Source organism: Protopterus annectens, chromosome 13.part0, assembly GCF_019279795.1.
Source record: "Protopterus annectens isolate FY-2018-M chromosome 13.part0, PAN1.0, whole genome shotgun sequence".
NCBI classification, from domain to species: Eukaryota; Metazoa; Chordata; order Ceratodontiformes; family Protopteridae; genus Protopterus; species Protopterus annectens.
This window is the reverse complement of record NC_056747.1, coordinates 463,830,637-463,858,119: the sequence shown is the minus strand read 5'-3', so window position 1 is coordinate 463,858,119 and position 27,483 is coordinate 463,830,637. Positions and strand designations below refer to the sequence as shown.

General features: G+C 40.7%; 1 protein-coding gene and 1 pseudogene across 1 annotated transcript in view; both read right to left on the bottom strand.

Moving 5' to 3' along the window:
• UNC13A (unc-13 homolog A) overlaps positions 1-27,483 on the bottom strand; it is a 5,702,976-nt gene that overhangs the window by 2,066,538 nt on the left and 3,608,955 nt on the right. The gene's annotated exons all lie outside the window — the stretch shown is intronic.
• Positions 198-26,703, bottom strand: LOC122788385 (annotated as a pseudogene).

The following is a 27,483-nucleotide window of genomic DNA, read 5'->3' as shown; positions in this document are numbered from 1 at the left end:
AGATATCAGATTAATATGCTCAATGCAGCCATTATGATAAGAAGTTGATTTTTTACGAGTTATTTTATTTATTTACCAGTTGATTATGCTGAATAAAATGGAAACAGATTCCAGTCTTGAGGCTTCTATTAGTCACTTTTCTAGAGCCTGTGGTTACTACAAACTGTTCATCTTCAGTCATACTCATGGTGGTCAGCTCATTCTTCCTTCAGAAGAGTTAGAAATTTCCTCACATAATATTCAGGGTCCAGCTGTAGTGACATCTCAGAAAGCATTAGCAGTTTCTTGATTCCAATCCAGACCTCCTTCTTTTTGACCTGTTTTGTAATTGCACTTGCTCACTGTCCTTGAAACTTTTCAGCATGTCCAAATCATCAATAAGCTGGTCTCCAGTGCTAATGTTGGGAATGTGGAAGGTGGTGCTGAAGGCATCTAGCATTTCCATCGATTGTAAGACATCCTTACAGCTAGCGGTCTCAATTATTACTCCCTGAGGAGTCACCTTCTTCAGTAGAACTAGGAGAGCCTGAGGCACTACATTAGGGAATCTAGGACCAATAAAAATGTGCACCATTTAACATCCTTCCACACAACATCTGACCACATTTCTGTCCATACTGTTCTAAGTGTATGTAAATATGGTTGGACATTGTGCAGAAGTTTTCATAGGTTCATAGGTTTATACTAGGATATCTGCCCTAAGGCATTTATAAGCCTAGCCCAAAGTTTTGTGGCTTACGCCACACCTTATATGAAAAAATACTGTGCCCATTAGTTTGTTGTGCCTCTGTCCAGTAGTGACACAGAGATGATTCCCAGGGTAAACCTACGATCTCCCATCCACAGGTCAAGATTTCTCTTGAACAGAGCCAGCGAGGTGCTCTGCCTCACATGGACCGGGATTTTATTCCACAGCATAGGGAGTCTCTGAGTGATAAATCTATCCCTCTAGCACATCCTATTTATATCCGTGCTAAGGTTTAAGTTGCTTGCTCTAGTGGTTTTGGTGGATTTGGATTTTTTGAGGTGGAGCATGTCCATTAATTCCAGGTTGGACATGGCCTTGTATGTCAGGCACATGTCACCTCTGAGCAGACGGTATGCGACTGAATAGAGCTGGAGTTTCTTCAATCTGGCAGCATATGACAGATTTTGGAGTCCCTTTATCCTTTTGGTGAGGAACTTTTGGGGTCTCTCCAATTGCTGCAGATGTCGGGTGAGATACATCCCGAATGGGGCATTGTACTCGATCATTGGTCTAATAAGTGAAGAGCACAGAGGAACAATGACCTCACTAGATCTGGATGTGAATCCCTTCATGATCAGGTGGGCAATGTAGAAGGTCTTTCTAACCACTTTAGCAACGTGAGTGTCAAAAGAAAGGCCATTGTCAACCTGGGTCCCCAGGTCCCTGATAACCTCTTCTGTGCTTAGTGGATTGCCACCAATATGGTAGCTTGGGGTTACCTTGTTTTTCCCGAAGGGTATGACTATACATTTTTTGGTGTTTAACTTCAGGCCATGGCTCTGGCACCAGCTATCAGTTTCCGTGAGTCCCTTCTGAAGGATATCCGTGTCCGATGCACTTTCCACTATGGCGCCCAGTTTGCAGTCGTCTGCAAACTTTGTCAGCCAAAGTCCTCCCATGTTGGCCTGTACTTCTGAGAAGTAGATGCCGAACAATAGGGGGCCAAGGACCGAGCCCTGTGGGACACCACTTGTGACCGGCTTGGAGTCTGACATAGCGCCAGCAACTCTAACCCTGTGGGTTCTGTCCTTAAGCCAGTTTGCAACCCATCTTGTGACATATGGGTTTACATTTAAGCTGGTAAGTTTTTCTACAATACCCGAGTGGGGTATTGTGTCAAAAGCCTTTGCAAGGTCAAGGTAGGCTGTATGGACTATCCTTTCCCTCATCAATGGCCTTGGTGACTGTTTTGAAGAAGTCGACCAAGTTCAAAAGGCATGATCTGCCCTTGACGAAGCCAAACTGGGTCGGGTCCAATGTCTGCAAGTCCCCTATATCTTTGTTTATGATCTCCATTATGATTCTCTCCATAGTTTTGCAGACTAGACTTGTTAAGCTTATGGGGCGGTAATTACCAGGGTCCGTAGAGGCACCGCCTTTGTGGAGTGGGACCACAGTTGCCGTACGCCACTCCTTGGGCACGTATCCTGTGGTAAGGCTGAGATTAAACAGCTGCCTTATGTGCGGGTTTAATTCCTCATTTAGCTCGTGTAGCATACAGCCGGGGACACCATCCAGTCCCATTGATGCTGTGTTTTTAGCTTTAGAGAGAGCAGCTTTCACCTGCGCATTTGAGATGTCTGGGAGGCTACACTCTGCTGGGATAGTTATCTCTCCTTTAGGGGTGGGTGAAGTTTGCACTGAACCTGTCTGCCAGTATGTTGGCAACGTCTGTGGGTTCAGTGATTTTTGTATCATTTTGGACTAATTCTGAGCATATCTGGGAGTTTCCACCCAGGTTCCTAACATAGCTGAAAAAGGCCTTATGATTGTCCTTTGAATCCATGGCAATTTTTCTCTCAAAATTGGCCTTAGTTGATTTTATGAGTGCTCGTATTTTTTTACTAATAATGATCAGGGGTGACTTCCCTTTTATGGATTTTGTTCTACCATGTAATAGCTTTCTCCTCTTATTGTAAAGTTTGTTAATGGCTGGGGTCCACCAGACTGGACGTTTGCCCTTTGTGGAAAGAGTCTTGGTTTTATTTGGGATTGCCTGATCCATGCAGTCCTGGAGGTGTTCATAGAAGGCATTTGTAAGGGCTTCCGCAGCTTGGGTTGTGGTTTCCACTGGCTCAGGGGCCTTGAAGGATACCACACCAGTCTTGAGTAGTGTGAAGTTTGCTTTAGAGAAGTTCTTCACTGTGGTCTTTTTGTTTGAGGTGGGGCGGATGTGGATTTCCAGTGAGATTAGTTTATGATCAGATCTCACCAATGAGGGATATACTTCCGGTGTGGAGCATTTTGTCCCCATGTTTGTGATAATGAGATCTAGTATATTTTCTCCTCTCGTGGGAACAGTGACTAGCTGTTCCATGGCATTTGAATTTATGAACTCCAGGAACCGTTGGGCTAGAAAGTTAGGGCTTGAGTAATGTTCCCAGTCTATATTCGGGTAGTTGAAGTCACCCAATATGATGGTGTTTGGAGATACATTTATACCCTCCAGTGTCTTCAGCAAGGCTGTGTGGGGTTTCTGAGTTTGACAGGGTGGCCTGTAGCATGCTACAATTTGTAGAGCAGTTTTGCCTATGGTTAGTTGCACCTGGATGGTTTCCGAAGCTTCGTGCATTGCCACCAACCTGGAGGTGTGGGTATCCTTTATGAATATGGATACACCCCCTCCTTTTGTGGTGTGGTCCGGGTTTTGGGGCCGGAACGCATGATATGAGGTAAAACCTAATAGTGCCGGGGTGCTCTCAGGAGCCTTGAACCAGGTTTCAGTTACAGCACAGACATCGATGTTCTCCATACTGAGAAGGGCCTCGAGTGCGTGCATTTTGAGATTTTTATTCTTCTTCTTGTTTTATTCTTCTGTTGACGTTATGGAGTCTACAGAGAAAGTATCTACTCACTCTTCCCCGATACAATGGGAAGAAATGGACAAACTTCAATCAGAAGTTACAGCATTGAAGGGGGAAGTGGGTCATCTTGTGGAGCTGTTAACCCAACGTGAACTCATGGGAAAATGTGGTAACATATCACCACGCAATTGTTTAGATGGGAGTGTTACGGAGTTTGATCTACCAAATGGCTAGTTAGGAGGAAATGGTTCACCTGTAACCCAACAAACTGGTGAATTGCTAGGGACTTCAGGCTTCGGCAGCCAGTAACTTGGATAAAGATTTTACTTTTGATTTTTTTCCCTGCACGATTTGGATGATGAATACCATCGTATGGGTGCTAAACCAAAAAGGAACATGGCTGGAAGAACTTATTCGGCCATAACTAATAAAGCTAATGTGGTTAAGTCTTCTAATGCAGGTACTGTGAGACACAATTCTAGTTTCCAAGCTTGTGTTAGTTCTAATCAAGACAATTATGTGGGAACTAAACAGAACGTGAATAACTCAGACACTTTTTTAAAGAATTATGATAAATATAATTTTATCATTAATAGCACTAACGGACAGACGAATTACAAAAATAACAATGAGACATCATTGAATGGAACTTTGAAAGACTTAATATATGCATTTGGTAAAAAACTTTGTGCCATTAAAGGTGTGCAAACTGACAATGCGTATTTAAATAAATGCCTGAATAGTAAAATTGTTCCTATGGGATTAAGATTTTTTAAAACTCCCATGGGAGTAACGATGAACGATGTTACATGTAATGAATTTAATAATTTATTTAACCAGTTTGGTTTTGATTTTATGAAGCTTCTCATAAAGAAAAATGATGAGAAGTTATGTATTTTAATGAATGAAGTTGAGATTTTAAACAAAATTGTTAGTGACTTATTATTCCCTCAACGGGATAAATTGTATTCCAAACAGTATACTATGGCGGATAAGAAAGCTGGTGACATTTACTTTAAAAAGTGTAAAAAAATTTAAAGGGATTTGGAACATTATAAAAATGACACAATGTATCCGTGGAAGGAAGGAGAGAAAACGGGATATAAAGATGGAGGGATTGACAGAGTAAATGGTAACAGATATGATAACAAACAAACGAATTGCAGGAGTTCACATTTTTACAGGGACTGGGAACAAAGGAATTCTGAAATGGGATGGCAGAAAGACAGAGGATGGAATTGGTACAGTCAACCTTGGGAGAAGAAAAGGAATGTAGGTTACAAGTGGAAAGGGGGTACGAGACATTAGATCAAAAGAGTCATTTGAATGACTCTATAATTAATACAACTGATGGAATTGTGTTCAATTTGGATAATTTTAATATTTACAACTATACTGGTTTACAACTAAATAGTAATCACTTTAAATTGTTCGCGAAATGTATGAAATATATACCCGAAATGAAATTTAGAGTTGTGGATTGCGTAACTGAAATTAAATTATTTCAGAGAAAGATTAATTTAGCTCTCACATTCCAGAACAAAACTACAATTAGTTGTGGCAGAAGTTTGAAGAAAAAAGCACATATATTCCACCCAACCATCCTAATGTAGTTTTATATGAGAAATTAGTAACAAAAGATATTTACAAACTACAAGATGGATTGAGACACAGAAAATTAGTCAATAATTTAACTGAGGAGGAAATTTATTTTCTTGAACAAATTAGAACTAATTGTAACATCTGAATTATGAAGCCTGATAAGGGAGGGGGTGTTGTGCTTTGTGACAATATGGATTACAACAATAAAAATGTTTAAAATTTTACATGATTCTGGTAATTATGAGACAGTGTCCATAAACGAAATTAATATAGGACACAGGTGAATTGATATGTATATTGAGGAGTATTAGATAACAGAATTTCCAGTGACCTACATAATTACTTAACAGTGGAGTATCCAATAATTGCCACCATAGTGGGAATTCCTAAAGTCCATAAAAGTGTTAAGGACCCACCATTACGTCCGATTTTTTTAAGCAAACTGATTCGAGATTTGTGGAAGGAAGAATTAGCATATATCACCATTGATGTAATTGATTTGTTTTCTAGCATCCCAAAAACATCAGGGATGGAAGCCTTTAGCAACAGTATTAGGCAATATTCTGATATGGAATGGGGCCAGATTAGTTTGATTTTAGAATTAATGTCGATAGTTCTTGATTACAATTATATTTATTTTGAAGGAAACTACTATTGACAAACCAGGGGTGTGGCTATGGGGGCTGATTGTGCTCCCATTTATGCCAACCTGGTTATGTTAGACTAGAAAAACACTTTCCTATTTCAGTGTGAATATTTTAAATATATTAAGCATTACAATAGGTTTTTGGATGACATTTACATTTTATGGGATGGTCCAAGTGAAACAATTGATGAATTTGTGGCTTATTTGAATAACACATGCAGTTTTTTGAAATTCACCCATTCTTGGAATACTACAGGTAGTGCATATTTAGATACCTACATTTTTAGTACACTGAATAGTTTTTCCTCACGGATATATAGAAAGAATATCTTTTCCAATAGTTACTTGGAATTCACTAGTAATCATCCTAGGAAAACCCTGAAAAATATATTTAAAGGGCAGTGCATCAGGGCGGCAAAGATGACATCCAGTTATAATGTAATGTTAGAAGAGATAAATTTCATTAGGTCCCTTTTTAGTTCCAGAGGTTACCCCAAAGAGATGTTGAAAGACATTAGTAAATATGTAATAAGGGAATGGGGTACGAAATACCCACCAGTTTTGGGTACCAATTTTAATTTCAACATCAATAAGGACAGTCACTCTAATGGGGGGGGGGGGGCAGATGCCAAAAGGACTTGTATATTGGAGTACAATTCCCAAGCCAGTGATGTTAAAAAAATTCTTATCAAAAATTGGAACGTGTTTAAGACAGATAAACAAGTGAGTGACGTAGTAGGAGATCACCCCACTTTTGTTTATAAAATGGGACGTAACCTGAAGTCTATATTAGAAAGAGGCAATATGTGTAGGAGCATTAAAAAGTGGAATAAGCAGACAGTAAAAAGTGGAAGCTGCAGCCAATGTAATTCCATATGGGAAGTGGAAGGAGTTACATTAGAAAATGTTAATAAATCTAAGATTATATTTCAGAATGGGAATTGCAATTCAAAATACATTATTTATTTATCCAAGTGTATGATATGTCCATGCTTCTACATAGGGAAAACAGAGAGACAGTTTAAAAAAAGAATCTATGATCATCTTTACTGCATAAGGCGAAAGGACACTAATAACGCCTCATACAGACATATAGACAAATGTGGGGAGACACACATATTTAAATTTGCTATATTGGAACAAGTTATTATAGGAGCCAGCGGGGGAACCTTTAAGGCAATTTTAGGGCAAAAGGAAACAAAATGGCAGCTTTTAACAGATGCAGCAAATGAACCTGGCTTGAACGATTATATTACTATCAAGCAAACGTTACAGTTAAGGGCTTAGATTTTTAGTGTTTTAGTGTTTTAGTGTTTCAGTATAATAATTTTTTAGATAGTGATAAGTCATTACAGGAAATGTATGTCAAAGTATGTATTTAGATTTTTAACTTTTGATAGGTTATTTAATAAGTATATATATTTATTATCTTTTAAGAAATCACATTTTTTTTATAAATTTATGCACATGTTTTGCACACAGAGCTTACCAACAGTCTTCAAGATAACAAGGACTGGAAGGGAATATTATGTTGTGTTTTAATTAATGAAATGAGTATATCTTTAAATGATATGATTCCTTGTTAATGTTGATTTGGCACCTAAATTACTATTTAAGGAGGTTAATGGAGTACAATGTTGTTCTGATGAAGTCCAGTATTATCTGGATGAAAGTGCTCAACCGGAGGTGTTTTTATTTGGTCTACATTGAATAAAGTTTTGGCACGAACGAACCCTGTTGACTCTACTTCTGCAGCATATTTTTACTTTATTGGTGATAATGTGGTTGTGTTATGCTGCCTTGTTTTATTCTTACATTGTGCAGAAGGATGTTAAGCAAAGCATGATGTAAAGAATAAAGTGTTCACTTAACGTCCACACCATTTAACGTTCTATGGGATAAAACCTATCCTGGACATTAAGCACAGCATACCTGTATGAACATAATCTATAAATCATTCAATATCATTTACAACCACTCAGCTGAGCTGCAACTTTTATACATTGTCAAAGATCTTTTTTATCACTTGAGATTTGGCTGTTTCTGAGAAACAAATCATCTTGTCAAGGGAGCAAATTTTCATAAAAGGGAAGTAAGACTCTTCTACAATCTTGGCTGCCAAAACAGTCTTTCCACTGTGAGGAGTCCTTCCAGGACAGCATTGACTAAGGGGGTTCTATCACTGTTCTTTTCTGATAAAGCACCTCCATCTTCTAAAATATGGGTCACAGTCTCCCCCACTTGATAAATCCTTTCATAATATAACTAGAATAGTCCTCCTAGTTTGTATCATATGCCAATTTGATATAATTTTCCAGTGATCTCACAAAGACACTTCTGGTCATCTGTAGCTGCTCTGCCTTTTCCATGTCCACTTCAACTTTGTTGCTTGCCTTGATATGTCAATTCATGGCGGTAGACTGAGTAGTTCTCATTACAGTTTTTGGTCTCACAGCCAGTTCAGCAATGCAGACATCATCAGCCAGTAGTTTGTTGTCACACATCCTTGCTGTGTGGATATTGAAGATCTAAATATGCCCCTTTTCATCTAGAAGCCCTATTTCAATTTTTTACTTCCAGTCTTCAAGGATGCAAAAGAGCTTCAACTGTAAGGTCTGGGCTGTTGGTCATTCCCATGACCAGGATGTTGCTGAGCTGTCTGACTCCATCAATGTTGGAAAGCATCTGGTTAAAGGCTGCATCATGGACACCAGTACACCTTGCCATACTTCTTTGCTTACAGATAGCATCAGTTTCATCAAATATTATGATATGACATCTACTGTTTGCACCAAGCCTCCTCTGCTCCTCTTCTGCATCAGCAAACAGTTTTCAGATGTTGGCCTCAGACTCACCAACCTACTTGTTAAGGATTTCAGGGCCACTGACCACTTTTGGTTCTTGCGCACTGAGCATGTTTCCAATCTGCCAAATCATCAAGGTTTTACCACAGCTAGAAGGCCGATACAACAGGATAACCTTCACATGTTTACAACCCATTTGCTCTACAATATCTAGAGGGAAAAGATGTAAGGCATGTACTCATTGAAAAATGTCAAACAATTCCTTGTCAAGATCTCTAATCTTCACCTTCTCAAAGTTCCTGTCAGGTTTAATGATGGACTGATGATCTTGCTTTGTTTTAGCCTTCTCAATCCAATTCAGAAAAGAACTTTCAACATCTTTAAATGCCACTTGGCTGTTGCCAGCAACTAGTTTATTTTTGATCTTCCACTGTTTGCTAGTGGCAGCCTCACCTTTCAGGATGTAAGGGTCCATGGCTTCTAGGAGAATTCCACATGTTGTCCCATGGAAAATGCCTGGCTGTTAAACTGCTGGATAAACTCAGCTGCCATCTTGTCTGAATCACAGGGATTCGAGTCAATGCTCTTCTTCTGGAGGAAGTCAGTGATGATTGGTATGGTTCTAACACACTGCTTGGTCTTACCAAAGTTGTACAAACACACTTATACGTCCAGGCCATTGGAGAACCCTGCCCATTTTCTCTCTGGTAAGCTGAATGCAATGCTGTTAGGAATCACAGATGAGTGTGTATGTAATGTAAACACATATTTGTGTGTTGGAGTGGTCTTCACAGTACATTCTGTCCAGACTGGAAATGCTTTTCATTTGCCACTGCATAGTTTGTCAGCAACAGTTCAATCTGTTGGACACCTTGCTGTGTGCATAGACTGGGCCGCCACGTTAACCTTCAGCAGCAGCTCTGCAACCTGACTCAGTTCCTACTTATTATATATGACAGCTTTTTAAATGTCTATTTTCAGCTTTTGTGTTACATGCACCCACTAATGTTTGGCAGGTTGATCTCTTATACAGTAGTTTCTTTTTTTTTTTTAAAGAAACAGCTTTATTAAATTATCACTTATGACACAGGCAATCATACATTTATATAAATGAAAACAAACCATGTTTACGTCTTTTTACTTACAAACATTATACATCACTTTTAATCTATCCAGTCATTGTCAGTCAAATATTACATAGCTCATTCAAATCCTGCATTCTTTTAAATCTCATTCCTTCTCCAAAACATTATTCTGCAAGTGTTGTTCCCAAAATTCCGACTTTTTTCTGTGTAATTTTCTCCTACTCATTTCTAACAAGCCCATTTCCAGTTGTTTTATCTCTGTTACTATATTCACTACTTCTAGTACAGTTGGTTTAGATTTTGTTTTCCATTTTTTAGTAATTGCTTTTTTGGCAGCCGCCATAATTAGACTCACCAAGGCCTTTCTATGTGTAGGCAATTCCAATTCTGTATCATAGCTCAAAAAATCATTTTCTTAGCTATACCAATTTGCTCACCCAATACGCCTGATAGAGTAATCTGCAGGGATTTTTTAAAGTCTGCCAGCTCATTACACTCCCAGAAAATATGTTCCTAATTACCTCTTTTCTTTCCCATCACACCTCCAACATTTGCTATCTACCTGAGGAAAAAAATCTTTGGACTTTTCTTAGGGTATAAAATTACCTATGTAAACACTTCCATGCAAAGGTCCTAAATCTTCTAAACTGTATTGCACATTTGAGAGTCATACATATATCCCCAATTGTTTCTTTATGAATTGATTATTGAATCTGTCTTCCCAATCCTTTCTAACCTCATCTGATTGATTCTAATATTTATCATGCAATATTTTATATACTCTAGAAATTATCCCTTTTTAACTGCAGTTTCTATTCTACTAAAAACAGTACCAGTGCTGGTCTTTCACTTTAGACCCCCCCATATTTCTTTCTCTTTACCTATATTCTGGTATCACTCCTTGATAGGGAAGGCAATCTCTAGCCTGCAGTCCAAATAAATTCTTGGCCTCTTTCCATTCTATTACCTTTCTCTCTCTAATTATTTGCTGTCAATACCTTGGTTCCCTTGCCAGTTTTCTCCAGTAACTTTCAGCCCTCTGTATCTGTATCCCTAATTGCAGTCAGCCCTAACAGCAGATTCTCCTTTCTCCATTCCCATGTTGGCTTAGTTCTTAGAATACTTTCTGCTACTTTATGAATATAATATTTGGTATGGGTATTGTAATTTTCCTTAACGATCTGCATCCAAAATCCCAGTCCCTCTGTTTCTTGAGCTATCCCCGTTTTGTCATCATCCCTTTCCACTTTGATATATAGGTTCATAGGTTCACAGGTGTGTACCAGGTTAATGGCCCTGGGGCCTTTACAAGCCTAGCCCATAGGATTACCCTGGCAAACTGCCACCCGACCTTAGATCCAAATTCCTCTGTTGAGTAAAGCCACTGGAGTGATCCCTGGGGTGAATTTTCTATTTCCCATCCACTCATCAAGATTTCTGTTGAAGAGAGCCAGTGAGGTGCTCTGCTTTGCATGTATGGGAAGTCTGTTCCACAGCACGGGCAGTCTCTGGGTTATGAACCTGTCCCTCCAGCATGTTCTGTTGATTGTGGTAATAAGGTTGAGGTCTCTGGAGAGTGTGGTGAGGAGGGATTGGGATTTCTTTAGATGCAGAATTTCTAACAGAGCTGGGTTAGACATGGCTTTGTAAGTCAAACAGAGATTGCCACTAAGTAGGTGATATGAGACAGAGAATAGTTGGAGTTTTTTTAGTCTGTCCATATAGGACAAATGTTTAAGGCCTAGGATCCTCTTTGTGAGGTACTTCTGCAGCCTCTCCAGTTGTTGCAGGTGTTTAGTGAGATACATGCCAAATGGGGCATTGTATTCAATGATTGGCCTAATGAGGGAAGAGTACAGGGAGACAATGACCTCTTTCTTCCTGGATACAAAACCCTTAGCACTGAGATGTGCCACATAGAAGAACTTTCTAACCACAGTGGCAATGTGGTGGTCAAAAGAGAGGTTGCTGTCAACCTGTGTTCCCAGATCTCTTATAACGCCTTCTGTGTTCAGTGGACTACCATCGATGTGGTAATTCATGGGAACCGGGTTTTTCTCAAAGGGGATGATGAAAGATTTTTTTGGCATTGAGCTTAAGGTCATGGTTCTGACACCAGTCGTTGGTCTCAGTGAGGCCTTTCTGTAGGCTGTCTACATCATTCGGGGAGTTAATAATAGCTCCCAACTTGCAATTGTCTGCGAACTTTGTCAACCAGAGTCCCTTCGTGTTGGCCTGGACTTCAGAGAAGTAGATACAAAACAGGAGAGGACCCAGGACCAAACCCTGTGGGACTTCACTCGTGACTGGTCGGCAGTCTGACTTGGAGTCAGCTTCTTTCTGACTGTGGGGTCTACCTGTGAGCCACTTTGCAACACACCTAGTGATATAGGGGTTGATGCCTAGTTTAGTGAGTTTTTCTATGATTCCTGAGTAGGGAATGGTATCAAAGGCCTTGGCCAGATTAAGGTAGGTTGTATGAACCAACTTGTCTTCATCCACAGCTCTGGTGACTGACTCAAAGAAGTCAACCAAGTTGAGCAGGCATGATGTACCCTTCACAAAACCAAACTGTGTGCGATCCAGAGTTTGGAGATTCCCTATATTCTTGTCTATTAGGTCCATGATGATGCCTTCCATAGCTTTGCATATCAGACTCATCAGGCTAACAGGGCTTTAGTTCCCAGGGTCTGTAGTCACTCCTCTTTTGTGGAGAGGGATGACTGTAGCAGTGTGCCATTTGGTAGGGACAAAGCATGAGGTGAGGCTGTGATTGAATAGGGCACACAGGTGAGGTGCCAGTTTACTCTGTCGTTCATGTAGAACACAGCCAGGAATATTGTCAGGTCCCATATAAGCTGTATTCTTGGCCTTGGACAGTGCTGTTTTAACCTGTGCAGCAGTAATACTAGGTGCCTGGCAATCTACTGGTATTGTGACTGGTCCGGGGAGGGCATAAAATTGACACTGAATCGGCCAGTATACCGACAATATCTGTTGGCTTGGTATAGGAGGTACCATTGTGCAGTAGCTCATAGCAAATCTGGATATTGCCATGGAGATTCTTTACATAACTATAGAAGGCCTTGTGGTTTTCTTTACTATCTGCTGCAATTCTGTTTTCATAGCTAGCTTTAGAGGATTTGATGAGAGATCTCAACTTTTTGTTGAAGCTTTCAGTTTGTGCTATGCGTAGGAGCCTTAAATGTGCACCTGTGAAATACCCCTTCAAATCAGCTAATCCCATGCTCTACTGTAAGGATCCACTTATCCCACTTGACTTTTGCCATCTTCCCCTCCCAGATAAAATCTTTCAGTTCTATCAATTGCTATTCACAATTTCTCCAATAAAAATATGCCTGACCTGTGTATAAAACTAAGGGGACTAAAAACATTTTTGACTACTTGTATCTTGCTATCCATATCTATAGAAAAGAGCTTCCAATTTCTCAGTTTTTGTACTAGCTTTTGTTTAGCCTCTTCCCACATATCCTTAGCTGCCATAATAGAATCCCTTTCAGTCCTTACTCCCAGGTACTTCATCTTATTATGGGTAGTACTGTACCAGTTTATGTGTGGGTACATAATTTACAGCTATTGCCTTTGTTTTATTTTCGTTAATCTTGTATCCTGAAAAGGCTTGAAACTGCCTCAAAATATTCCACAATACTTCAGGAGAGTTTCTCTTTAACAGTTGGGCCAGATGAGGAAGATCCATCAAAGGGAGCATTGATGAAAAAAGATGAAGTGCTCCACAAGGTCACATAAGTGCATCCAGGCATGTCTCCTAATGGCTATATCTGCACCCGCCACCCATGATATACCTTTAGCTGCATAGGCTGTAGGATGGCAAATTGTGAAGATAACTATTTATGTTCCTCCAGCAACATGGGTCCGGGAAAAGATTTGGAAAATTCTCAAACCAAGTCTCTCTGCAGTCTAGTGAAGTGTGTCAAATAATTCAGCAACCATACAGTAAAGGTCACTGAGTCATAAACTCACTTTCCAAATCTGTCCCATGCCCTTGATTCTGTATTAGGGAGATGGATAGAAAAACTTTGCTAATCTCGGTCCTTTTTAGTTGCCAAGCCACCACAACCATGGCATCTTCTGGCACCCCCTTTCTCCAGTAATGGCTGTCTTCGGGAGGGAGAAGAAATTTGTCGGGATTATGAGGAATGGGCTCTCTGGTACCCAGTTCCTTCCATGCCTGACAAGACACTAGATCTATAAGGTCATTAGCTGGGAGGGGTAACCCAGGACACAGATGGGCCAGACCTGAAGGCTTCCAGAAATACTGATTCTTCTTGGGAAGGGGACTGGAAGACTATCCACCCTTTTGGCTAATGATTTCTAGAAAGTCTGCAAAGGAGATGTCTTTTGGTGGAGACCTTGGGGACCCCTCCCCTTTATCAAAGTCAGTGTCTTGGGCGAGAGATTCCTGAGGGAAATCTATATGCCACCTTTTGCACAATCTCTTCCTGGGGACGTCCTCAGTGGATGATATGGAGAGTTGTTGGAAGACAGAGTAAGTTCCTGAAAAGGAGCTGTCTGGATGCTCAAATGGATGAGCTGTCTCTGCTGGATAGATTGATGAGGCTCTGAACTAAGACCCAATGGTGGCAGAGGGGTAGGATCTCTAGAAGTAACAATAGATTGCCTTCTTGGATGAGAGAAAGACCTTTGCACCACCTTGAAGGCAAAAGGCCAGGAAGAAGCTGTGGCTGGCTGCACTGGAGCCTAAGTACATGGAGCTGCCAAGCCATGAAGTGCCAAGGGGAAGGGACCACTCCAACAACTTCTGAGTTGACTCTGGTCCCCCGGATCTGGTACTGAAGCGTCGGCTCCAAGACTCATACTGCTCTTGGGAGATTGGCAGTGAACCTAGTTGTCTTTGGATTTGACAAATCAACTCTCAGAATTCTCTCTCTGGGTGGATCAGAGAAGGAGAAATAAGTTAATGAGAAGTAGGTTGGAGGCTCATGAATTTGATGGGAGACAGAGTTGATAACACCACCATTTGAATTTAAGCCCAGAGAAACTTCCTCATCATCCTATCCACTTCTGCTTTGGATGGACTCCTGGAGGACCTGACAGAGGATGAAGTGGATAGGGGACAAGAGATCCTCATTGGTGTTTCTTGAAAGAAAGGTGAACGGAGCTGTGGGTTAACAGGCTCAGGAGTAAAACGAGGGGATCAGGTTTGAGGAGGTTTAATTGTTCCCACGTTCGGATCTGAAGGGGTCAGAGCTGAAGTTTTTGCAATTTTGGTTGGCAGCTCTAATATTAGGGCTGGTTTAAGAGAACAAGGAGACCATTTGCTATGTTCACTCTACTCCAAGGAAGACTTTGGTTTCTTGGTGGGTGTTTGAGCCCTTGAAACTGAAGCAGCTGAAGAAGTAGCAGAAGAGGGAAGCAACCATTTTAAAACTAACTTGTTGCATTGATCTGTTAAGGCCATAGTCTTAATCTGGCACAAATGGGATGAGAAGTCTCAAGATGGGCTGGTCTCAAACAGTACACAAACTTTCTGTGGACATCAGAATTAGGTATCTTGTGCACAGAGGAAGTGCACTTTTTAAAAACCTGTAGGTTTTTCAGCCATGATAGGAAAAAAAATAACAAAAAGAGGTGTGTGTGTGTGTGTGTGTGTGTGTGTGTGTGTGTGTGTCTACATATATACATATATATATATATATATATATATATATATATATATATATATATAATATTTTTTTTAGAAAGAGAAAAGGGGTACCGACTTTGGTAACTAAAAATAACCCATGGAATTAGGTAGGAAGGGAAGAATTACCATCAATGGTATTAGAGCTACTCAAGAAGAAGGGTAAGAAACAGAAAGCAGTGACTAATGCTAGAAACTGGAAAACTCTGAAAGAGAGGAAGGATGAGACAGAAACTGAGACAAATAGCAAACAATAAAATAAACTGCACTCACAACTCAACACCCTACAAGCTTGAGAGAGATCTGCATCTGAAGAGAAAAAGCAGCAAACAAGATCTGAGGTATTATAGCATTCTAGGGCATTGTACATAAATGGAGGAGCTTGAAAAATCAGATCTAAAAATCTAAGTAAATGCAGCCAAACTGGATCTAAGACCCATCAGTTAAGAAATGAATGAAAATGACAACATCAGATCTCCAGAATAATTTCCACTACCCATTTCTTAAATTCCTCTCTTTTTGACAGATAGGTGGGAAAGTGCCAGTGTCTCATTTTTGTTTCATTATCCTGCACTTTTATTTTGATTATTGATCATGATCTGAAATAGTGATTGGATGTGTGTCAAAACTTGCAATTAAATGCACATGTTCCTGTGAAATATAATTTCTGTGTGGACTAGCCCAGTTTTTGTACCTTGTGGAGTAATATGTAAATTCACTCCGAACTACTACTACCGAATTCACATCTTCCATGCTAAATATTTTCATAAATTTCTTCAAAAATATACCCTCTTTGTTATATTTTCCCTTTTGGGCCCCTCAGATAGATTCACACTGCTGCAAATCAAATTTCAGTCCTCCCATAAGTAACATTCTCTGCTGAAGGCTGATTATTCTTCCCAGAATTTTCTTAAGCTCCACTATAGCAGTTTTAGGTGGAATATAAATGCATGCCAGTGTAATCCTCCTCCCTTAGTACTACAAATCTACCAATATTATCATTTTCCCTCTTCTATCACTATTGGAGCTCAGCTTGCAATTAATATAAGTATGATCCTTTTCCTTTTTCCCAGATAGTCCACTGAATAATCTTCCTGAAATCCTTCCTTTATCAAATTCACTTGCTCACTTCTTCCCAAATGTGTCTCCTGTAGCATAGCTATTTGCACTCCACATTTTTTAATATAGTTTACTACTCTTTCTTTTTTGTATACATCTGTGAGACCATTTACATTTAAAGATAATAGAGGAAGTATTGTCATTATATTAAGAAAAAAAAAGTCATGTACCTACCATAACGTTCCATGTTAGTTGTCCTTCATCTCGCCTTCCTTCTTGCTGTTTGGGTTCGGAGCTGATCCCCGGCTCTGACTCAGCCTACTTCTATAGCTCGAGAGCTATTTACTGGCCCGAGGCTAACCCTTATCCCAGAATGCCCAGCATCAACTACCCAGATCTCATTTGTGATAGCGCACACTAGACATATAAAGTAACCAGTAACCTAAAATTGATTTACCAAAATAACAGATCAGAGTAAACTGTCATAAAATTACCTGGCATGTGAACCATGAAAAAGGAAATCAGCCAGTGAAACCAGAGTGAACTCCTCTCAATTCTCCAGGAAGGGGGAAGGAGGGGGGGGGGACGCAAGAAGGAAGGCGAGATGAAGGACACGGAACATTATGATAGGTACATAACTTCTTTATGTTAAGTTTTCCCATCTCACCTTCATTCTTGCTGTTTGGGACAGCGTCCCTAGCACCTAAAGATCCCGAGTGGCTCATTGGAACAGACTCTTCAGAACAGTAGAACTACAGGAAGCCCTGCTCTGGGAGACCACATCCACTTTGTAATAAGAGATAAAGGTATGAGGGTTTGCCCAAGTGGCAGCTGCACAAATTTAGTCTATGGGCAATTTAGACTGAAAGGCTACAGACATGGCTAATGCTCTAGTAGAATGACCTTTCGGTTTTGCTGGTAGATGTTTATGCCTTAACTGATAAATAAAGGCAATGATGTCAGATAACCATTTGGATAAGGTCATCTTAGAAACTGGAAGGCCTTGCTTATTGTGAGCATAGGAGAGAAATAATTAGTCTGACTTTCTTAGCTCTTTGGTCCTATGGAGGTAAAAACTTAATTGTCTGTGCACATCCGGTTGGTGAAGACCATATTCTGCCTTGTTGCTATAATTGGGAAAGAAGACAGGGAGATCGATGGATTGATTTAAATTGTTTTCTGAACAGACGTTTGGTATGAAAGATGGGTTGGTTCTCAGAGAAACTCTATCTTTGTGAAACACCATATATGGAGGACAAACACAGAGTGCTTGGAGTTCTGAAACATGTCTAGCTGAGGTAATAGCAACCAGAAAAAGTGTTTCCTAAGAAAGAAATTTTGAGGGACATGAAGCTGCTGGTTCAAAGGGAGGCAGAATCAAAGAAGTCAAAACTAAATTGAGATCCCAAGGAGGAGGTGGATCCCTCACTGGGGGTCTAAGAAGAGATGTTCCTCTCATGAAGGGTTTGCAGAGCTTATGAGACACTATGCTAGAATTAAGAATTTCAGTTCTGCTAGAAATTCTAGAATTTGATGGACTGGGGCTGAAAAGGGGTTTAAGTCTCTAGATTCTCCCCAGTAAGAAAATCTTTTCCATTTGCTAGCATAAGTCTTTCTTGTAGTTGACTTATGGGAGGATACAATAATATTGCAAACTGCTGGGGAGATACTTGGAAGCCTGGCTAAGGTAGGAAGTGGAGAAATCAAGCTGTGAGCTTGAGAGTCTGAAGGGATTGGTGTAACCTGCCTGACTGATGAATCAACAGATCTGGCACTGGATCCAGAACCCAAGGCTGGTCTAGAAGGTGCAAGAACAGAAACCATATCTGTCGAGGCCAATAGGGGGCAATGAGGATCATTTTGCAACCCAAAAATTTTGCTTTCTGTATAAGTCTTGGAATTAGGGATAAAGGGAGAAATGCATAAAGGAGTCCCTGAGGCCAATCGTGGACTAGAGCATCCCTGGGAGTTTGACCTGGAGGAGGAAGCAGGGAGAAGTAGCTGCTTCATTTGTTGTTGAGGGGGGTGGCAAATAGATCACAGCAAGGCTGGCCCCATTTGCGGAAGATAAGGTCCACAACTTCCTGATTCAGAGACCACTCATGAGGCATGAGGGTAGCCCTGCTGAGCCTGTCTGCTATTACGCTGAATTTCCCAGGGATGTGCATTGCTGTCAGAAAACATTGGGAGGAAATAGCCCATTGCCATAGCCTGAGGGCTTCTTGATACAAGGGGATAGGACCTGTTCATGCCATGATTGTTGATGTACCACACAACTGACATGCTGTCTGTTTGGATCACAATAGTCCAGGAAGGAAGAGTGTCTTGAAGAGCTTGCAATGCTAGGAGCACCGCTCTCATCTCTAGGACATTGATATGCAGATGGTACTCGTGAGGTTGCCACATGCCATGGACTGTCCTGCCTAGATAATGCCCCTCCACCCTATCAGGGAGGTGTCCGTGGTCACTGTGGCTACCGGAGGGGGTTGAATGAAAGGTCTGCCCTGAGTCACCAGTGGGGATATCATCCACCAAGACAGGTGTCTTTTGCGTGTTTCTGTAATCAGGATCATGTGACACATGGGTAGTTCATGGCAGGACCACTGCGTGAAGAGAAGCCACTGAAGGACTCTCATGTGGTAACACGCTAATGGTACAAGAAGAATGGCAGCTGCCATGGAGCCTAGAACTTGCAGGACATGTCTGACTTGGACCTTTCTGCTCTGCATTAGAAATGATACTTGTTGGCGAATAGAGAAAACTCTTTCCTGAGGTAACCTTGCAAACATCTGTTTTGTGTTTAATTCTGCTCCTATATATATAACAGACTGACAGGGCAACAAGGCAGATTTTTCAAAACTTACTGTAATGCCTAGTTCGGTGCAGGTTGATAGTGTATAATCATGTGCCTCTAAGAGTTGATGCCTGGTGGTACCAGTTAGGAGCCAGTCATCTGGATAGGGAAACACCTGGAATCCTTGACGTCTCAGGTGAGTCGTGACTACTGCCATACATTTGGTGAACACCCTGGGGGCTGTGGTGAGACCAAAGGGCAGAGCTCTGAACTGATAATGACTGGCCCCTACCCGGAAGCGAAGAAATCTCCTGGAGCATCTGTCCATTTTGATATGGTAGTACACATCCTGAAGATCTATGGAGCACATCCAGTTGTCCTGACCAAGAAAGAGGAGAATGGACTGCAGTGTTACCATCTGGAACTTTTCTTTTTGTACAGATTTGTTCAATCTGCTGAGATCCAGTATTGGTCTCCGGTCCCGTCTTTTTTGGTACTAAAAAGAATCTTGAGTAAGTTCTGGATCCTAGTTTGTCGGCGGGGACTTTCTGAATGGCTCTTTTTTTTTAGCAGCTTTGAAACTTGAATAACTGCTTGATCCCTTAGATTGGGTGGGACATCTGGAATGGACTTTTTTGACTTTAGATGGGGTTGATGAAAGGGGATTTTGTAACCTTCAGATATGACAGATAGTACCCATTTGTCTCTTGTTATATTTTTCCAGGCTTTTGGGTACAGGGAAAGTCCAGAGGTGAGCAGTCGGGCAACCTGTCAGGGATGCTGGAAGGGTTTGGCGGAGAAAGTTTCTCTGTCACCCTGATTTTGCGGTCTCCCTCTGCCATGAGGGTGGCGTCTGCCATTGTTGTTGTTTCCCCCTCTGCCCCTGGGGGAAAAATCACCACGTGTGTCAGGCAAGGGTCCCTGGGACTTCTGAAATCACATCTTTCCACCCTTCTGACCTTTGGGATAAGGTCTGTTAGGAGTGGAAAAACAGACTCCCATGGCAGAGAGAGTCTTGCCTTCCTGCTCGCACCTGGTAAGCATGTCTTTCACCTGAGTCCCAAAAAGTGAGGAGCCATCAAAGGGAGCATTTGTGAAGGACACCCGAAAGGGTTCCATAAATTGACACAGCCGCAGCCAAGCATGTCTCCTGAGATCCACTCCTGTACCTGCGGCTCTGCTCGCTCCATCGACTGCATAGGAAATCAGCCTCATAGTGGAGTTGATTATATAATTAAGAGTCGAAAGCTATTTTGGCTGATGCTCCCTCCGCTGTAGGATCTTGTAGGGTATCTCCAAGCTCTTTTAGGAGATCCTTTTGAAGTTGTGTAAAATGAGAGAGATAATTCAGTGACCTCATTGAGAAGGTCGCTGAGGAAGACATTAGTTTCCCATATCTGTCTATCGTCCTAGACTCTTTGTTTGGTGGATGGACAGATGAAGAAGTTTCTGCTAACTCTTTCTTGGTGGCTGCTGCTACCACCATGGCATCAACTGGCACACCTTTAGAGAGAAAGTGTTTGTCCTGGGGAGCTGTTATGAACTTATTGGGTCTCTTCGGAGTAGGTTCCACAGAATCTGGAGCTGACCAAGCCTTTTGAGCCACTACAGACATGAGTGGATCAAAAGGTGGAGACACCCAGGAGGTGGAGGGTCGGGAACCGAATGCCTTCAGGTATACAGACTCATCCTCGGTAGGGGCTATGGAAGACCAGCCACCTCTCTGCCTAAGCATTTCAAGGATGTCCAAAAAGGAAACATCTTCAGAGGGGGACACGTGGGATCCTTCTGATTCATCCAGGTCTGTATCTGAGGTGAATGACTCAGGGGAGTCTAGGTGCTTCCTCTTGCACTTCTTCTTCTGAGGAGGCTCCTCTGAGTGATCAGGGGAGGCTTCGGAAGAAGAGGGGGTCACCCAATGGGGTGTCCTGGGGCATAAGTTCCCTACGCTTCTGGGCCAGAGGAGGAGCAGAGGTTGGTACAGGCACCACAAGCGAAGGAGCCAATGGGGCTGATAGTAGGGCTGCTTCAGGGGACTGCACACTCCGCATGACCTCAAAGGTGTCATGATCCCAAGGCAAAGAAAGGTCTGGCTCCGAAAAGACGGGAGTCCTTCTCCACATCAAGGGCAATGGCTCCGAGGCCGATTTAGGAGCCGAGTTCACCTGTGCCAAAGCTCCGAGAGGGAGAGTGGGGTCGGACAAGGGACCGATGCCACTTCCCCCTTTGGAGCTGACGTGAGAGCTTCGGCGCCCAGATCCCTCGATGGCTGGAAGAATCAAGGTGATCAGAGCTGACGTCGGAACCAAAGAGGAGGTGATTGACGCAGTCAATTCTACTATCAGCACATCCATGGTCTCCAGCTCCAAACTAAGTGTAGTCAGAGGAGGAATGGAGATGGAGGCGGTTAGAGCCGCAACCTGCTGAGGTGGGCTGGAAAGTAATTTCGCAAGGGCCTGTGATTTAAGCAACCTGCTGACTACTCTCTCCATGTCTTGATCCGATAACCTGGAGGATCGAGAGGAGTGGAATGAAGAGCGATGACTGCATTCACTTCCTAATAAGGGTGATTGTGGCACCGAGTGGATCGGCTCCAATGAAGGAGACCTTGCTCGCTTGTGGCTCCCTGATGGCTCCGAGGTGGCAGTTGGTGCCAAGGGAGGAGATGACTTGTCGATGCTAGTCGGCACCGACAAACTTTGTTCTTCAAGCCCAGGAGTCAGTTCTGAGGATGGAACCGATGACTTGAAAGACTTAGAGGATTGCACTGGGCGAGAACCTTTAGCCGGAGAATCCTGTGGTTTCAATAATCCTCGAAGGATTAATTTGTTTTGCGCTCCTGCAGGACCCTAGGACTAAATGCATGACAGATAGAGCAGGTGTCCTGTAGGTGCACAGCCCCTAAACAATAAACACAGCTAGTGTGCCCATCTGTCAGAGACATTTTCTGACAGCATGAGTCACACTTTTTGAAGCCAGAAACTTTGGCCTCTTTAGATATGTTACACTACTATACTAAAAAACAAAAAGTTTTTTTTTTTTTTTACAGTTAAGGAACAGAAAGGAGAGCCTATAATTTAAATAGCTGTCCTAAGGGGGGGGGGGCTCTGTAATTTACAGAAGGCCTGCTTGATATGGAGAGACAGCCAACAAAGCTACAACACACACAAGAAAGGCGATAAGGGATAAAGAAATATATCTAGACAAAAAACTTGACACATTTTAAGAACAAACAACAATTATAATCATAGAAAAAACTATACTAAGCCTGAGCCAGTAATGTAGCAATCTCACAACTGAAGCGACAAATGAGATCTGGGTAGCTGATGCTGGGCATTCTGGGATAAGGGTTAGCCTTGAACCAGTAAATAGCTCTCGAGCTATAGAAGTAGGCCAAGTTGGAACCGAGGATCGGCTCCGAACCCAAACAGCAAGAATGAAGGTGAGATGGGACAACTTAACATTTATTATTCCTACCCATTATGTGTAGCAGCTTTTTTTTAATGTTTAGTTTCAGGTTTTGCGTTACATACATACACTAATGTTTGGCAGGTTGATCTTTTATACAGCTGTTTCTTGTCATATCCATTTAAACCTATGCCACATCTTACAAAACTTTTTAAGTGAAAACCTTCAAACAAACACCAAACATACCCCTATTTAATTTTAACACACAAAACTATGTACACATTAAAATATTGAAATTTAACCCAAGTAGTAGCAACAACCACCCCGGACTGACAGCCACACTTTCTACAGTTGTTTCTTGTCATCTCCACTTGAATCTATGTCACATTTATAAAACTTTTTGTTTTAATGAAATTCCTCAAACAAAAAACAAACACCCCCCCGAACCTATTAACTTAAAACAAACATACAAAACTATGTACATATTCTAATAATGAATAGCTGTCCCAAATCAAGAGCTGCATACACATGCATAACTAAATCTAGCATTTAGGTTATCCATGGTAAGATGCATACTTACACTAACTGTTGTCTGTTTTTATCTTATCTTCATTTCCCTCCCAGAAGTGAAAAAAAACAGCTTATATGCTTTCAGAAAACATTGACCTTTAGCCTAAAGAAGTGTTGTTTCCTTTTATTACTTCCCCCTCTAGTCCACTTGTCTCCACAGAAACATTCATACCAAACGTGCAGCTCTGCAAGCCTTTCTACTTACAATGAACATTTATTTGCCAAAGGAAAACTTTTCATTACATTCAGTGTCCTCTTTATTACCTGCTTACATAATAAATGTTACTAGATTAAGCCAAAGGCCTTCATCCAGACATTCAACTATGCAAAAATAAGAGAGCATATCGTTTTTACATATATTATAATCTGTGCACATTTACACCCCATCCCTCACCTCAACCACTCAACATTATAGCATATAATTTAAACATGCTTTTGTCTAACTCTTTTCTCTCTTTTTACATTGTAATGCCTACATTCTTTAAAACTCAAAAGAAGAAAAAGAACTTGTTTATTTTAGTGTATTTATCACATACAATAACTGAAAATGCTTAACTACATAACATGCAGTTTATATCATGAAATGTTTAAAACAAATACTGTTAAAAACAAAAATTGTTTTACTTACAGTTACTTTTTTTTCTTTTCTTTCTCCTTGCAGTGCCCTTTCAAACATTAATGACATTAAGTGGAGCATATGCGTTCCAGTCCCCCACAAGTTTAACAGAGTCAACAAAAGTCCAGTTGTTCCATTTTTTCTTGTAAAGCCATATCTCACAAAAGTGATTGATGCTTTACAGTTTCACATTTATTCACTAATTTCAATGCTGCTGGTCTTCTTCCTGTTCATCTCCATCTCCCAACCCCAGATTCTGGTTCAAGTCTAAGGTACTCCCAATTCTTCCAGTAAGTTCCTGTGTTTTCTTTCTCTCTCGCAAAAAATTTCCGTTGGAACATTGGAAAATACTTCAGTGGCAAGTCTTTCTATAAACTTTTTTATCAGAAGAAGGAGAAGAAGAGTCTCCTTCTATTTGATGACTCGTTTTGTTGGACAACCTTGTATTTCTTCCTTAGCCTATTCTAGTAAAAAATATATTTTGATCCTTCAGAAAAAAAAATATTCTGAAGGCAACTGAAAACAGCATCTTGAATCTCACACCTGTCCCCCAACATTCCCTGATGGCTGGGATACAGCTGATTCTCTTCTGCCTGGTCTACCATGAATATTAATTTTCTACAAATACTCCAGTGTCTCCAATTTTTAATCCTTTACTCTTTTGCCACAGTTTTGTAAGGATCAGTTCTTTCTGCTGGTATCACTGCCTCTTTACAAATACAGGGCTTGGCTTTTTTCTTACGGCAAGGTTTGGAGCATACATATGATGTGCCTTTAAATTAACAAATCATGCTATGAAATTAGTGAATAAATGTGAAACTGTAAAGCATCAATCACTTTTGTGCTGTTGCTTATTTGTGATTTCATAAAATTAATTTAGTTTGTTCCTTCCAGTTTGTCTGGTATAGCAGAAAATCTCAGGTTTTCCCTGTGTGCTCTGTCCTATAACTACCATTTTTTTGAAACAGCTCTTCTTGATTAGTCTCATACTTGGCCAGCCCTTTCTTCTTTTTGACCTCTGATTTTTACATTTTTATCAGTTCATCTGAATAGCTGTTTAAAGTTTCTTCCATTTTTTTCTAGCCTTTTGTTGTTTGAGTTGATATACTCCATCAGTGTTTCATTTATTTTAATGAGCTCTGAGCACATTTGATTTATTATTTCCTCTCAATTACTGGAAGACATGTCTTGCACTGAAGCTGGAGCTTGAACTGATTTTTGATGAACAGCTGTAGGAATCTTCCCAGTCAGTGTTTTCTCTTCACCTATTCTAGTTCATTTTCTTTCAGGCTCTCTAAATTTCTTCTTTGCTGGCATCCAGGCAGTGTACTTGCCAGTAAGTAAATTTAAAACTTGCAGAATTTCTAAGCCTTTTCTCTAAGTTTCTTTTTTCACACTGGGAGAGTTGAAATCAAGCTGCTGATCAGTGTGTGGAATCTAATTTTTTGGTCTTCTTAGGTGCCGGTGGTTGGGATTCTGTATCATAGGGAAACAGTAGTAAAAGTATCATGTAAAGTCTCCAGTAAAAGTGGCAGAAGGTTTAGAAACACATATATCTCTTCTGCATGTCTGATGCCTGCTTACCCTCCCATAGAAAATGCTGCATCATTTTTAGAACTGTATCTCCAAATGGCAGTTCTTATAAAGAAGAATCTAGAAACACAGTGTAGCCTTCTTACTCATAAATAGATGAATGAATCTGTGAGGAATATGAGAAAGAACCCACATCAGATTCGGAATCTTCGTCCTCAGAAGAGGAATGTCTTTGTCTGTTAAGAGGAGAAATAGCTGCAAATCAGAGGGAAAGAACTGGGGGTGGGGGGCTTCAGGGACATAATAGCTTCAAAAGGCTCATGGGAAAAATCATATCATTCTTTCTGTCTGTCCTTCATAGACTGTTGAGGTAGAGGTACATTTGCTTTTCTGCTTTGTTTTTTTCACCAGGATGTCTGCTCGCACAAAACACAGTGGCTCCTAGACCTGATGCACTTCAAACAGCCGGGTGCTTCTTCCCTGATGAGAATTTGAGTTATGCTCTCAAGTCTCCCTGAGATAACAAGCCAGAGTTCCTCCTTCTTGCCTATGGTGTCAGTCAGAATGGACAAGCAAGGGAGCTGCTCTGGATCAGACTGTAACTAGGCTGTAATAAAAGAAGCTGTGAAAGAAACTAGATGGTCCAAGGGCTCACCAAGAGGCAGAGCAGAGACGCTTGGATCTGACTGGACAGCCAAAGCATCTAATTTTGATTTTTGAGCTTCTTTTTCAGCAAAGGAGAGATGCTCATATGATAAATCTCAGAAGCCATCCCATCTTGTGCAAGATCCTTAAGCCTTTGATTTTCCCAATATATTTTTAAGGAAGAAAACCAGCTTCTAAGGGTCTTATGGACAAAGAACTCACAGACAGAGCAGTATTTGTGGTTATGACTAGCACCTAGATAAAATAAACATTTAGAGTTGTTAACCCTGCAAAGAATTTGTCTCCCACAATCATATTTTCTTCCACCTAATTAACACAAAGCAAAATATTCTAGTTTCAAGTTAAAAGGAAGGAAGGGTCCCTAGTGGGGACACTTTTCTGCCCAAAGCAAAGGACAATGATGTGGACCATATGGTTGACAGACCAGTGCTGAATCTAGAATTCATTGTTCAGACTGGCAGCAAGAAAGTTCTGAGGTAATAAGCTCCCATACGTTCCTTATGTACCTCTTTGCTCTCCTCATATGTAGGATGGATGATGCAAGAGGAAGGCACCCAAGCTTTGGTATGCTATCTGGATATATGTATATCCTTGGCAAAATATCTCAACAGTCATAAATACTGCAACAGTGATCCAAGGATGGACACTTGAATAATCTTGCCTCCTTATTTTCCTCTTCATTCATAATATTGACTTTGTTCCCTATTCCCTAACCTCCCTATTTATACCCTTCAAACTCATATGTCTGGGAACATGACATACTCACCTATGAATCTCTTTTCTTTGCAAATAATCAAACATGTTTTATGTTTTTCATGTCTCTTTCTCTCTCTTGTACAACTGCACCCAAAGTTTATTTTCTGCCAGTGTTCTATGTGAGCTGGGCTGGGTCTAGAAAATGTTCAATAGTCAGTACCCTAACCCTGGTAAAATAAATAAACCAACCAACTAAATAAATAAATGATGTAAATGCAAAAAAAAAAAAAAAAAATATATATATATATATATATATATATATATATATATATATATATATATATATATCAGACTGCTGACAATGGGCCTTCAAAATATAGAGAAATTATATACTGGAAAGTCTGTAAAACAGGACTAAAAACAATAACAACTAGGCATGTCTCTCTATCTTAGAACTGTAGTAATATAATTAAGTAGATAGATAATTGCTTCTGTGTCTATTGATGCTGCAAAAATTCTCTCTAGAATTGGAAGCATAAATAACAGATGGCAGTCCATATGTTGCAGTACTACAAATATAGGGCACTTCTGTCATTTTTTAATTTCTCCAAGTCTTTTGGGTTTCTAATACATTTCAGCAGAAAGGCATTAAGAATTTAGCTTAAGATATTTACACTGTCACAGAGGTATCAAGGTGAATTCAATAGCAGCCACAACTCATCAGCTATTGTTATTCTAAATCAGTTATGATTCTGTCACTTTACTTTAG